At 35.1% G+C, this 14,382-nt stretch overlaps 1 protein-coding gene across 5 annotated transcripts in view; it reads right to left on the bottom strand.

Annotated features, from left to right (window-relative positions):
- The window catches only part of MEF2A (myocyte enhancer factor 2A), a 164,821-nt gene that overhangs the window by 135,845 nt on the left and 14,594 nt on the right, over nt 1–14,382 (bottom strand). For all 5 annotated transcript variants that reach the window (XM_059912600.1, XM_059912597.1, XM_059912596.1 and 2 more), the window contains exon 2: nt 2,673–2,757. The gene's annotated coding sequence lies outside the window, so the exon portion shown is untranslated. The remainder of the gene's footprint in view (nt 1–2,672; nt 2,758–14,382) is intronic.

Raw genomic sequence — 14,382 nt, 5'->3', positions numbered from 1 at the left:
GGGACTACTAGGCAGTGCAATAAAGCAAGCAAAAGAAATAAAAGGTACAAAAATTGAAAAGGTAGAGGTAAAATAGTCTTTACTCACAGACAAGATGATGGTCTACACAGAACATTTGAAGGAATACACAAAACTGCCACCAGAACTAGTAAGTTTAGCAGAATCATAAATTACAAAGGTTTATGTAAAAATCTATTATATTTCTATACACTAACAACAAACAATCGGGAACTGATGTTAAGATGCCATTTACAATAACATAAAAATAGAAAACAGAGATCAATTCAACAAAATACGTGTAATACCTTTACACTGAAAACTACAAAATACTGCCGAGAAACTAAAGACAGCTTAAATGGAGAAAGATACCAAATTCACACATCAGAAGACTCAACATCCTTAAGAGATTAATTCTCTCCCTATTAGCCTCTAAAAGCATTCATAATCAAAATCCCATTGAGGCTTTTTTGTAGAAAATGACAAGCTAATTCTAAAATACATAGAGAGAAATGGAAAGGACTTAGAATAGAAAAACAGCTTTGAAACAGAAGAGCAAACTTGGAGGATTTACACTACCTGATTTTAATATAAAGCTATGGTAATCAAGACAGTACAGTATTGTCATAAGGATAGATACATAAATCAATAGAACATAATAGAGTCCTGAAATAGACCCCCATAAAATGTCAACTGATCTGCAGCAAACGTGCCAAGGCAGTAATTCAGTAGGGGAAAATATAATCTTTTCAAAAATGCTTCTTGAACAATTTGATTTTCATATGCAAAGAAATAAATCTCACCCCTTACCTAATACCATATATAAAAATTAACTCAAAGGGGACCAAACACTTAAAATACAAGAGCCCAAAGCAGTTTCAAGACATGAAGGAAAAGAAAAAAGGTAGAAAAAATTTTGCCCAATGTCTGTGCCAACTCCTCCAATTTCTACTCAGAATTAGGGCAGAATTATAGGGAAAACAAATCTGAGGTTCTTCAGTCAACATTTGAACCTACTCAAAAGGAAAAGAGTGTTCCCCATCTAAGTACTCAGAGTAACTCCAAAACAAGTAGCTCTTAACTCAGTCACAGTCCTCAGAACCATGCAAAACCTGCCATAAAGAATAAGACACTGTTTATATCTTCAGAACTCAGTGAAAGAAGTATCATAGAGGATACCCTAAAGCTTAAACATAACCCAAATATAACAACTGAAGTTATGCTCACAGCCATCACGGAGGTTCAGAGAAGATACAGAATTATAGGGAAATTATAGGGGAAATTCTCTGGAATGAGAATGTCTAAATTCCTATTCTGCTTTAATTCAAATCACTCAGTATTGAGCAGTTAGTGAACAATATATATATATATATATATATGAGAAATGTAAAAAAGATGAGAAAAGAAAACAAACCAAATAAACACTGAAAGATATACAGAAGACTAACCAAGGTTTATATTTTAAAATGTGAACTAAACTTCATTATTCCCATCCTTCCTGTACATATACAACTTTTCAACTGAAGGATACTTTTCAATTGGAAAAACAATACCTTTTCCCCTAGTTTCCCAAACTGAAGGATATCATAAAATGGGCTGTTCTGCAGTCAAGGTTTAAGAAGAAAAATATATGGGCATAAGAAACTGACATTGGAATAAAGTATTTTAACAAAAAACTCATTTTGTAAGCTCATAAAAGTTCTTTCTACCATTTAATAATTCAAGAAAAAATTTAAACATTAAACAGCAAAAGTATTCTTAAAACAAGAATAACAAGAGCAAATATTGTAAGTAGCTTTCCCAAGTTTTTACTGACATAACCATCAGGCTTGATCAACTGTATCTAACATTCAGAATGTTAAGGTTAACATATTATATAAAACACACCAAAAACTATCCCCGAACATTTTCTGAAATTACATTATGTTAAAATATCCTAGTATTAATATAATTCTTTTCCATTTTGAATAGAAGGTAGAATTCAAGTGAAGTTTCACTTATGAAAGCTTTTTGAGGAGAACTACACATCTTACTAGCATACTGGAACCATTAGCCTAGGCCAATGTAAGTTTTTAAATCAAAATTGCCTACTCCAGAGCTTTGCAAATATGGGCCTACAACTTAAGGCAAAAAATTCAAAGTCACAAAAAAAGTCTACATTTTAAAAAGATTTCTTAAATTTGCTTAATTTTTTTCTTCAACCCTTTCACCTTTCAAGAGATATGGCTAGATTTGTCCACTTTGTCTTTCATTTGAAAATCTCTCCTCATAATATGTAACTCACGTCCTCAAACCCTCTCTTCCTCCAACTTACTGTCACAGTAAATATGGACTTTAGATTTTTTTCCCTTATTTTCAAATACATGTAATGGACATGGAAAATGGAAGTGGAAAAGATGTAAAAGTATGGGATTATCTCAGCAGTGCCACTATATGAGAAACTGTCACTATACCACATCATGTATATTTTGTGTGTGTGTGTGTATATATACACATACGTATATATGTATATTCAACAGGATTTTATGAATTTCCTTAATTAATCTACCTTAATCCCCAAAATAAACTCCAAAATGACTGTTATTCAAGCTCACAAGGCAGTCTTATTTAAAAAAAAAAAAAATCCCATTGTGTTTATTTACTTCATAACATAGAAAAAAGGAAAAAAGTCTTACCAGAAATGATGTATCAGCAAAAAGTGCACTTAGATGTGATCCTTGCAGAGAATTCTTCTTTGTTACTTTTTCACAAAATCTAATTCTTTAATAAAGAAAAAAATATTAGATGGGTTAGTAATTATTCTGAAGTCTAAAACAAAATTAAATATAATCTCATTACTACAAATTTCAACAATCAACAGACAGTTCCACTAATACTTACTGATCAATAGAAAAATGAATTTTTAAAAATTTGGCTAATAAAAACACAATGTTAGCCAATTGGGCATTGCTAATGTCACTAATCCATTTTTTTCAGGAAGTATTACTTAAACGTTCAGTAATATTCTATCCACGCCAAGGTTCACAAATTGGTGTCCTAGGTCCCACTTTCCTACCCTCTATATCACATGATATACTTTATATTTAACTGGTATACACAGCCTACTGAATTTACGTTTTGATAAAATAGTTACATTCTGAAAATGTTCACTGTACTATGTTCTCATTTAGAAAAAAAACTGTCAATGGGTCAGTGACTTGCATTGCCATAAAACGTGTATATATTCAAATGCTATGTGTATACTTAGAGCTTTCACTCTTTTAAAGGGAACAATGAAATTAAAATGAACATAAAAATGCCAAAAACAAATATAAAACAGATTAATGTCAATAATTCACATTAATAAAGGAACACTAATAAATGCTAACCAATGGAGTAGTGCATAAAGAATAATCCAGTCCTGCTACACTTTTGCTTGGAAATAGTAGCAATACACTTAGGTAGAAAGAGAAAGATGGTAAAAGCCTCTCCTCACCCTGACTGGCCAGGATCAATTTATGACGCTAATCTAATAATTTAGAATTACATGATTGGGTAATTATGACAATCCCCAAGTAAATCTGCTTCATCAAATGAAAATGGTAATTTCTCCACACAAACACCAGTCTTTTGAATCTTGTTCAGCAATACTAATTATTGTGATACTACAATTTTGTTTCTATTTGAAATGTATATCCCCTCTAGAAGCGGGGGGGGGGGGGGGGGGGGAGTGGAGCCACAGTCTGCCAAATATTTTTTATATTAACGAATTAAGCATTAAAAGCTTTAACTTTAAAACACACATACACACACACACACACATACATAAATAAGCCCTTTTTTTTTACCAAGGTTAAAAGGAGCTTGCTTTAAAAAGCCAATTTCAGGGCTTCCCTGGTGGCGCAGTGGTTGAGAGTCTGCCTGCCAGTGCAGGCGACACGGGTTCGAGCCCTGGTCTGGGAGGATCCCACGTGCCGCGGAGCGACTGGGCCCGTGGGCCACAATTACTGAGCCTGCGCGTCTGGAGCCTGTGCTCCGCAGCAAGAGAGGCCGCGATAGCGAGAGGCCCGCGCACCGCGATGAACAGTGGCCCCCGCTTGCCACAACTGGAGAAAGCCCTCGCACAGAAACGAAGACCCAACACAGCCATAAATAAATAAATAAAAATTTTAAAAAAAAAATCAAAAAAAAAAAAAAAAAAAAAAGCCAATTTCAGCTTTTAGTCTAATTGTACCGAAATACAGAACAGAGCAATCTCCTCAAATACCAATACATTACCAGTTTCTAAAATCCAATAATTCAAAGTGAAACTATTTTTCATGTGTTCTCATTCTAAACAAAACTAATTATTTTTAAATGTATTTGGACACCAGCTTTGTGTCAGTGTCACAGTAGGAATTAAAGTTTGGCAATTTGACCCACGGTAAATAACAGATTAAATAAAAATTTGATAATTATCCACGTGGTACATATTCTTATATCAAAAAATATTAATTCCTCAATTCTATAAATTAACTGTTATTGACAAGTTTGTTTTGTACACAGTTCTCAAATAGTTTCTAAAAGGTAATATTCTAAAAACCAAGTTTTTATAGGTCGTTTATAACAATCTATAAAGAAATACACTCTCACCTTCAAAAAATAAAACCAAAACTAAAATGTTAGTGCTACAGCCAGTTATCATTAAATTTCACATACTGAACATCCAAAATCCCATTACTCTGTCCAGGTAAGAGCTAGACAACCTGTACCTCTAACAGCTATCTTTCCCAAACCTGGTCCTAACTAATTTCCTAGCTCCCTCTATTTCTAATTAACCTACACTGTTGTTAACCTGGACTACAAGCCATTGCCCAAACTGTCAAACTCTGTAATTTTGTTCAAGATTTTACCTCTACCTGGAAACAACCTTCCTTATCTGGATCAAATGTCCAGTTCAACTGACACCTTCTGTGAGGGCATCCTCAGGTATCCTTTACCACCATCATCACCATCACTTACATGGGGCAAAATAACTATAGTTAGTTTTGTAGGTATGAGTCTCTTCTATTATACTACATGCTTTTTAAGAGAAAGAACTTTTTTGTACTTTTTTCATTTCTATATCCCCAGTATCTAGTCAATACCTGGCACACAATTCAACATTATCCATTCAGAAAACATTTACTGGGTATCCAATATACTCCCGACACTTCTCTAGGTGCTAGGAATAAATCCCTATATCTATTCCTGACTTTATGGAGTTTACATTCTAGTGGGGGAGACCTACAGCACACAGTGAATAAGGGATATATGTGTATACAGCAGGTTTGTGGAAAGTCCTTAATGAGAAAAAAATAAAGCAGGGAAGGAAGTACTGTCATAGGGAGGGGATTAAAATTTGAGAAAAGGTGTCCAAGAAAGGCCTAACATAACAATAATAGTAATAATAACTGCAACAGCAGCAATAACATTTGAGAATTTATCATATGCTAATCAGTAGCCTAACTGCTTTACATATATTAAGTGATGTAAAGCCAACAATAACCTCACTATTATCCTCAAGAGGAAACTGAAATACTAAGAAGCAGCTAGCCAAGGTCACAGAGCTAAACCAGTAAAGTGGTAAAGCCAGGATTAGAACCCAGGCATGCTTTTAACAACTATACATAACCACAGTTCAGTTAATGCTTTTGTTGAATAAATTTAATAAGTGAAATAAATGAATGCATACTATAGCAACAGACTCAAAAGAGAGCAAAGCATATCAGTCTCAGAGGACTGATACACTTGAGCAGCTTCAGATATACAATGAACATCAATACCTATATATGAAGACATCCTGACAAATAACAAGTCGGTGCCTGCTGTGAACAAAAATTATAAACAGTGATAATTCCTCTATAACTTTAAAAATACATTTTAAGCTCCTATATGAGAATTACCAGAACTAAAAATCACACAAACAATATCACAAAAAGCACATGGAGAGATCATTTAAAAAAAAAAAAAGAAAACTTTTAAAAAAGGTCCTCTGAAACAAATGAGACCTTTGAAGGCATTACCATTTCAGTGATAAATGTTGAATACCATATTTTATACTATGGCACAAGTTATTGTCATCTTCCAGTTTTCCATATTAATAAAAAAGGGTTAAATGAAATGACCAAGGTTCAAAACTCCTTTCTTCAAATGTCCCAAATATGCTTTATAAAGCAAACAGACGAAACCCAGCACAACTGCTGATAACTGAAGACCTGAATGACCTAAAATAAGTAATTTGCTCCCTAACTCCTATCTCTTGCCATATTAGCTGGTTATTTAAGTGCCTAATCAGTGAATGCCAATAAACTAGAAAGTAAAGTGAAACCAAAGTGCTGCTGACATACTGACATTCCTAGCTTCAAATCTTGAGGGCCTAAAAAGTATCTCCTCAAATCTTGATTAAAATTATCGATACAATTATGAAGAAAATTACTGCTTTATGTTTGGAAATTATCAAAGTTTCTGCCTTGAGCATAACGTAGTGTCAAAGAAAATAGGTTTCTATATGAAAACAAACAGCTTTAAAAATCAATCCAGATTAAGATAAAAATGAAGCAGGCAAAAAAAACCCAAAAACATAAAGTACAGTCTATAAACACAATACAAAGTATTTATTTGCTCAAAGATGAATTTCATTTTGTAATCAAAACTGAGGTTTAAAAATGGTGTTTTTAATTCATGTTCTCATATGTGGTCATCAACTTACTCGTGCCTTAAAAAGATTTTTGCTACTAGCCATGATGTGGTAACTAGTACCAATCATGCTCTCCCAGTGAACTCAACGAGAAAACTGATCATATATATATACACACACACACACACACACACACACACACACATATATATGTAAAACTATAATTTTAAAACACTGGACAACAAGGAGCTCAGCACTGCAACACCTGAGAAAACGGAAAGTGTCCCCTACAACAGGGGTCCCCAACCCTGGGGGCCACGGACCACAACTGGCCTGCAGCCTGTTAGGAACCGGGCCGCAGAGCAGGTGAGAGGCGGGCGAGTGAGTGAGCGAAGCTTCATCTGCCACTCCCCATCACTTGCATTACCACCTGAACCATCCCCCCCATCCCATCAAAAAATTGTCTTCCACAAAACCGGTCTCTGGTGCCAAAAAGGTTGGGGACCGCAACCCTACAATGAAGAGTCAGGAGAGCAGTGCAGAAATGAGAAGCCAAGCAGAATATGGTGGACTAAGTGAGTAAAAGAGACAGAAACTGAAATTTAGGGAGGCTAAGGAAGCTGGAAACTGTGTGGGAAAGTAATAGAGACGATAGAGTTCAAGAAGACAAAGTGCACCAGAAATTTGCACAGAGGATTCTACAGCAGCTCCGTCCAAAACAAACATAACATGAGCCCAAAATATAATTTAAAATTTTCTAATAATCACATTTTAAAAGTAAAATGGGGTTTACCTGGTGGCAAAGTGGTTAAGAATCCGCCTGCCAATGCAGGGGACACGGGTTCGATCCCTGGCCCAGGAAGATCCCACATGCCTCAGAGCAACTAAGCTTGTGCGCCACAACTACAGAGCCTGCGCTCTAGAGCCTGTGCTCTGCAACAAGAGAAGCCACGACAATGAGAAGCCCGCGCACCATAATGAAGAGTAGCCCCCACCTGCCTCAACGAGAGAAAGCCCATGCACAGCAATGAAGACCCAACACAGCCAAAAATAAAAAATAAGTAAAATTAAAAAAAAAAAAGTAAAATGAAGCAGATGAAACTAATTTTAACATAATTCCTTTAACCGGAATGCTCAAAATGTTATCATTTCAGAATACAATTGATTTAAAAAACAGATATTTTACATTTTTTTTCCATAAGTTTCTGAAATTCAGTATGTTTTATACTTACAGAATATTTAAATTTGAACTAGCCACAATTCAAGCTCTCAAAAGCCACACGTGGTTAATTGCTATAATACTTGACAACACAGTTTTTTGCTGAATATAAAGCTGCAGCATTAGTAAAGTGAAACTCTACAAGGCCAGGCAAAGAACAATAACTAGGAAGCAGTAGGCTCAAAAGTTACCAGAGATTACATAAGATTTGGAGATGTTCAAATTCCAAATAGAGGAGAGAAAAATCTCATTGAAACCTGGCGCAGTGAGTAGACGTTGAAGCAGAATCACCTCCTTAGCAGTAGTGCTAAACTACTACTATTTTTTCATAAGAAATGGAATACACTGCCAAAACAAAATTTAAGCCTGTTAAGAAAAAACCAACAAAATCCAGACAACATCATGATGAACATCCAAGAGTCAATCAAAACTTACTCAATGTAAGAAACCAGAAAAATGTGTAAGCTATACCAGGGGAAAAAATTCTGACAAAAAAAAACAGATCCAGAAACAAGATGATGATATCTTTAAAGACATAAACTTTAAAATTTTATAAATATATTAAAGGATTTAATGAAAAACAGAAAAAATGACAATTATTTTGAAAAGAATCAAATGAATTTCTAAAGATGAAAAATATAGTATCTCAAATAAAAAACTAGATAGACTTAAGCAACAGATTCGACAGTGTAGGAAAAAAGGATCCCTAAATTGAAGATGTGAAAATAGAAAGCAAAAAAAGAAACAAAGAACAGAGCATCAAGGACCTGTGAGAATATCAAGGGCAGTCTAAAAATGGTGTAATTGTAGTCCCAGAAGGATAGAGAGAGAAAAAATATCTGAAGAAACAAAGGCCAAAGAATTTCCAAATCTGAGGAAAACTGAACCCATATACTCAAGAAACTCAAGGAACAAAAAACAGGTTAAGCACACAGAAACTGTACCAAGGCACATAATTAACAATCAAACTGCTGAAATCCAGTAATATAAAGAAAATCTTAAACGCAACCAAAGTGAGGGGAAGACACATTACATACAGAGGAACAAAGGTAAGAATTACCACAGACTCCTTGCAGAAAGTAATGCGAACAAGTTTAAGCAAAGGAATAACGCCTTTAAAGTGCTAAGAAGGAAAAAAAAAAACCTGTAAACTGAAATCTACATAAAGCAAAAATATCCTTCACAGATGGAGAAATAAAAACATTTTCAGACAAACAAAAGCTGAGAATCTGTCAACAGAATGAACCCTAATGTAAACCATGGACTTAATTAATAATAATGCATCAATATCAACTCTAACAAATGTACCATCCCAATGCAATGTTAATAATAGGGAAGGGGGAGAGATGAGAGCGAGAAAGAGAGTATATAGGAACTCTGTACTTCCTGTTCAGTTTTTCTGTAAACCTAAAACTGCTCTGAGAAACAACAGATAGAAACCTATTTCTACAGAAAGGAAGACCAATAGAAATGGTAAGTATGTGAGTTTACCTTTTATTTTCTTACTTTTACTTTTTAAAGAGATAATGGGTTTTAAAGCAAACGTAGCAATAATGTATAAAAATAAAAACATGCATCATAAAATGGATGACAAAAATAGCACAAGAATGAGGGGGAGAAAATTTTATTTCCAAATTGGAAACAACCAAAATGTCCATGAAAGGTGAATGGAGAAATTGTGGTACAAACATATAAAGGAACACTAGGCAACAGTAAACTGGAACAAAATACTGATAGACACAAACACGGATGAATTGCAAAAACATTTTGGTGAGGGAAAAAATCCAGACATTAAAGGTACATACTCTATGGTTCCATTTAGGAATAAATTTGTAAAACTTTGAGCAACCACCAAATACATACAAAGATCACACATTACGAAAGCAGATACTCAACATAGAGAAGCTATACATACGTAGTTAAAAGATTTTTCTGACTTTACAAAGTTAAGATCAAGAACAATCATTATCTTCTGAGTTTTAGTTTCCTCATCTGTAAAACAGTGTAGTAATAGTTTGTATACTTCATAAATTTAGTTGTTAAATTAATTAAATAGTTGTTATTAAATAAGCATATATGCTACGCTATTACTTCACATAGTTCCAGTATGAGCTCAATAAGTGCTAGCTTCGTAAAGAAATAACCCAGAAAAGGGGGCAAATGGAACAAATGGAGACTGCCACTGGAAGTCAATTGGTTAGCAACGTTCCTATTAAAGAGTCATCACTGTTGAAGAAATCAGAAAGGCAAACACTACATACAGCAAAAGCCAAATGAGAAGTTTTGGAATATATTTGGAATCATTTAATATGACTCTAGAACTGAAAACGATACTACTAAGGCCTTAAAAGAATAGATTTATAAACATATAAAAAGACTAAGCCACAAGAAACAATATCTTCAAGTCAGTTAATTTCACAGAAGCAAGCATTTAAGAAAGAAAGTGATTTCAAGCACACATGAAACTAGGGACTGTTCCAATTACAGAAAGTAAAAAGATGACACAAATGTGAGTAGGTGTGAACAAAAAGAGCAAAGCAGGGTGTAGGATGGATAGATGGGCAGAACACAATTATGCGCTACCTTGAAAACAGGAAAACATTTGAATTTAATATGACAAAAAATACACAAATAAGAGAAAGGCAAGACTAATCCTGTCAAGTGGAATAATGCACAATTCCAGCCTCAGTGTGAGGTAAGGTTAAAAAGCTGGGTTCTTTTACAATGCCCACTAAAACACAACCTATCACATTCTTAGCCAGCAAACAGAGAGGGTAGCATTGGTGTTACAATGTGATAGTATACTAATGCCAGAAATGCCTATTTTCCCCCATGCGCTTCCACCTCCATCTATATCTCCCAAAGTACCCATTAGGTCCAAAACATCTCTTCACACAGCCTCAGTTCTTTTTTAAAAAATAAAAAAGCAAATAGCTTTACTGAGATATAATTCACATGCCATACAATTCACCCATTTAAAGTATACACCTGAATTTTTTTATATTCACAGGAATGTGCAGCCATCAGCACTAATCCCAGAACATTTTCATCACCCTTAAAAGAAACCTGTACCCATCAGCAGTCACTCCCCATTCCCTATTCCCACCCCACACCCCAGCCCTAAGCAGTGAGGCATCTTTATGTCTCTATAGAATTGCCTATTCTGGACATTTCATATAAATTGAACCATATAATATATGATCTTCCATGACTAGCTTATTTCACTTAACAATGTTTTCAAGATCCATCCATGTTGTGGCATGCATTCATACTTCATCCTTTTTTATTGCCAAATAATATTCTACTGTATGGAAACACCACATTTTATTTATTCATTCATCAGCTGATGGACATTTGTTTCCATTTTTTGCCTATTATTAGTAATGGTGCTATGAACACTGGTATACAAGCTTCTGTGTGGGTATATGTGTTTATTTTTAGCTTCTACTCTTATAATAAAATAACTTAGAGTGCCTTCACATTTTCTTTTCTATCATCCTACTTCATTATGGTATCTAACATCTTCCCCGTAACGATACGCATACCAGTGGTTATGCCACAATAAGGCATTTTAGGTAAATTACTAGTTCCTATTTTATTTTCTCAAATAATTTATCACTCCCTAATCTATAATCAGCAACCATACTGACAGCGTTCACACTGATATTTAATATTTATTACATGTTCTGATAATGCTATCATTCATCAAGTGGAGGATGTAACTTCTCAAATGCTAAAGTTCCATTTGTTCTACGCACCTCAACCCAAACTAAGGGCTAACAACACTCTTAGTGTTTCTTGTCAGGCATATAGTTACTGGAACCTATCATTTTTACAGTCCTCAACCACCTACACCCCAATAACAAAAAGTATATTTTGTCCACAAAAAAAAAAAAAGTTCAAAAACAAGCACACTTTAAAATGTGACACTAGGCACTTAACATAAAAAATGGCCAAATATACATCACTTTGGTTAAAGTCTGGTAAGCTGGCAAAGTGTGTCAAACAGATGTCCATATTAATAAGGATGTTGGCCAGAATCTAGAAAAAGCTTGAACACCATATTTGCGATATTCTGCAACTTCCTAAAGTTTTGAACTGGAAGAGGCCTCAGAGGTCTTTTTAGAAACACAAACTCTAAAGCTTAACAGAAATGAAATGGAATCCAGGAGTAATATCCAGACTACCAGTCTAATCCGCATCAAAACAGTATTCTACCCATTTCAAACAAACAAATAGTTAACAACAAAAACATCTGCACTAATGGAAAAGAAGAAATCCAAACAACCCTAAAGTTATTCTGAAAGATGGATACTATAACTAGGGATTTTTATTGCAAATAATTTGATACTTCTAAAGTGCTGTTTTGAACCTTAAAATAGAGAGAGGGGGCTTCAGATTATCCTCATAGTACTACCTTTCCTTGCATTCTGGTATGCCTTCTTAAGTGGAAGAAAATTGGGAAGAGTTAAAGCTACTGCCCTAAGAACTATATACACCATCTACTACTTGTTACACTGACAACAAATCCTAGGATAGTTGTGGCAATTATAAATCACTGTAACATTTTACTTCCCTGCTAAGTAGATGCATGGGAGTCCATGTGTCAAAATTTCATCTACTGTATTTCACAGCAGAAAAAATGTTGAGAACTACTGATCTAGACCAGCAGTATTAAAGACTTTAAGTTCAGTCCAAAACCTTAGTTCAGCCCAAATCCTCATGTAAAATCTAGGGTCATTTGAAAGACAGAAACTTAATAGATTACTATATATTTACTGAGAATCTACATGAAAAGAATGCAAGAACAACTAAGATACAAGCATAAAAAGCTTTAATGCACTGTGTATACACCTACTCCCTTTATTATAAGGTCAAACATGGTAAGTACAATAAGACAGATACAAAGTACTATCAGGATTTCAAAAGAAAACTCTTCTAATTGGAAGGAATCAGTTCTTTATGGAAAGCACAACATTTGGCCTGACCTGGGAATGGAGATCAAGAAGTGAGATACAGGGTTTCCCTGGTGGCGCAGTGGTTGAGAATCCGCCTGCCAATGCAGGGGACACGGGTTCGAGCCCTGGTCTGGGAAGATCCCACATGCCGCGGAGCGACTGGGCCCGTGAGCCACAACTACTGAGCCTGCGCATCTGGAGCCTGTGCTCCGCAACAAGAGAGGCCGCGATAGTGAGAGGCCCGCGCACCGCGATGAAGAGTGGCCCCCACTTGCCACAACTAGAGAAAGCCCTCGCACAGAAGCGAAGACCCAACACAGCCAAAAATAAATAAATAAATTAATTAATTAAAAAAAAAAAAAGAAGTGAGATACAGAGGAGAATGAGAAAAGAATAATCTATCTTTATTCATGTCTTCTACTTGAAAGGCATATATTCCCACCAATTTCCTTCAAACAATCAAATTAAGAATGAGGCTAGCACTGTCCTTTCAAACAAGTGTTGTTGAGCATTATTCTTTACGGAACCAAGCTTTATTAATAAGGAAGGACATAATGTCATCTTTGTTATCTTGTTATATGGGGATATTAAAGACGGCCCTGGTCACTTCCAAGCTTAAAAGACTTTTCAACAGCTCTTCCTTAGCTGAAGAACAAAGTCCAAACTGCTCAACACATCCAACGTGCTCTACAATCTGGTCTCAAGCTCTCTTTCCCACTTTACCATCTTCTACTTCTGAAACACCCTCCAATCTAGCCAAACTGTGTCCAATACATACCTCTCACTTTTCTGTTTTAGTTCTTTTGCTCAAAATGATTTCTCTATGTGAAATATCTTTTCTACACCTCTGACAATAAAACCTGACATCCAGCTCAAATATCAATTCTTCCATGAAGCATTCCCTGGTCACTTCTGAACTCTTCCTTTCCTGAACTCCCTAATCCATGCCTTGTGTCTAAGATTTACACATCACTTGGTAATTAATGTAGCATAGTAATTAATGGGGTTTTACCCTTTCTACACCATTACCTACTAGAAGCAAAGAGCTATATCTTAAATGTGTTTATATTTCTGCATCAACAATACAGAAACAATAGTTAAAGTAGTGAGAAAAGAAAAGGAATAGAGTCCAAAGGAAGGGGCAAGGGAGCAGAGCAATGGACATTGCTTTGGGGCTACCATATTTACCAGCTGAAAGAAAAGGGGTAGGGCAGTAAAAAGAAATTGTATAGAGAGCCTGTCAAGTCATTACTTAAGACTTCGGGAAGCTACGAAAAAAGAAATGAAAGCCCATATATGAGGTTCCAAAGACAGACAGCTGGGCATAGGTACTGACTGCCTTTAAACACCATCAAAAAGCCAGGTGGAGAATTCCAAAAACACATCATTAATAGCAAAGGTTTTAATTTATATTATGAAAGATTTCTGCTGTTTAAAGTCAATATGCCTTTTAATTTTGGTTTATATTTTTTAAAAGAAATGTATAATGACTAATGGAACAAGTCAATTTCTACCCCAACAACATAAAACACTGACAAAAAAACTTGTTAATTCTAGGGAAAGAAATGCTT

Source organism: Balaenoptera ricei, chromosome 2 (genome assembly GCF_028023285.1).
Source record: "Balaenoptera ricei isolate mBalRic1 chromosome 2, mBalRic1.hap2, whole genome shotgun sequence".
Lineage (NCBI taxonomy): Eukaryota > Metazoa > Chordata > Mammalia > Artiodactyla > Balaenopteridae > Balaenoptera > Balaenoptera ricei.
Note: the sequence above shows the minus strand (reverse complement) of the source record. Positions and strands in the feature narration are given on the sequence as shown.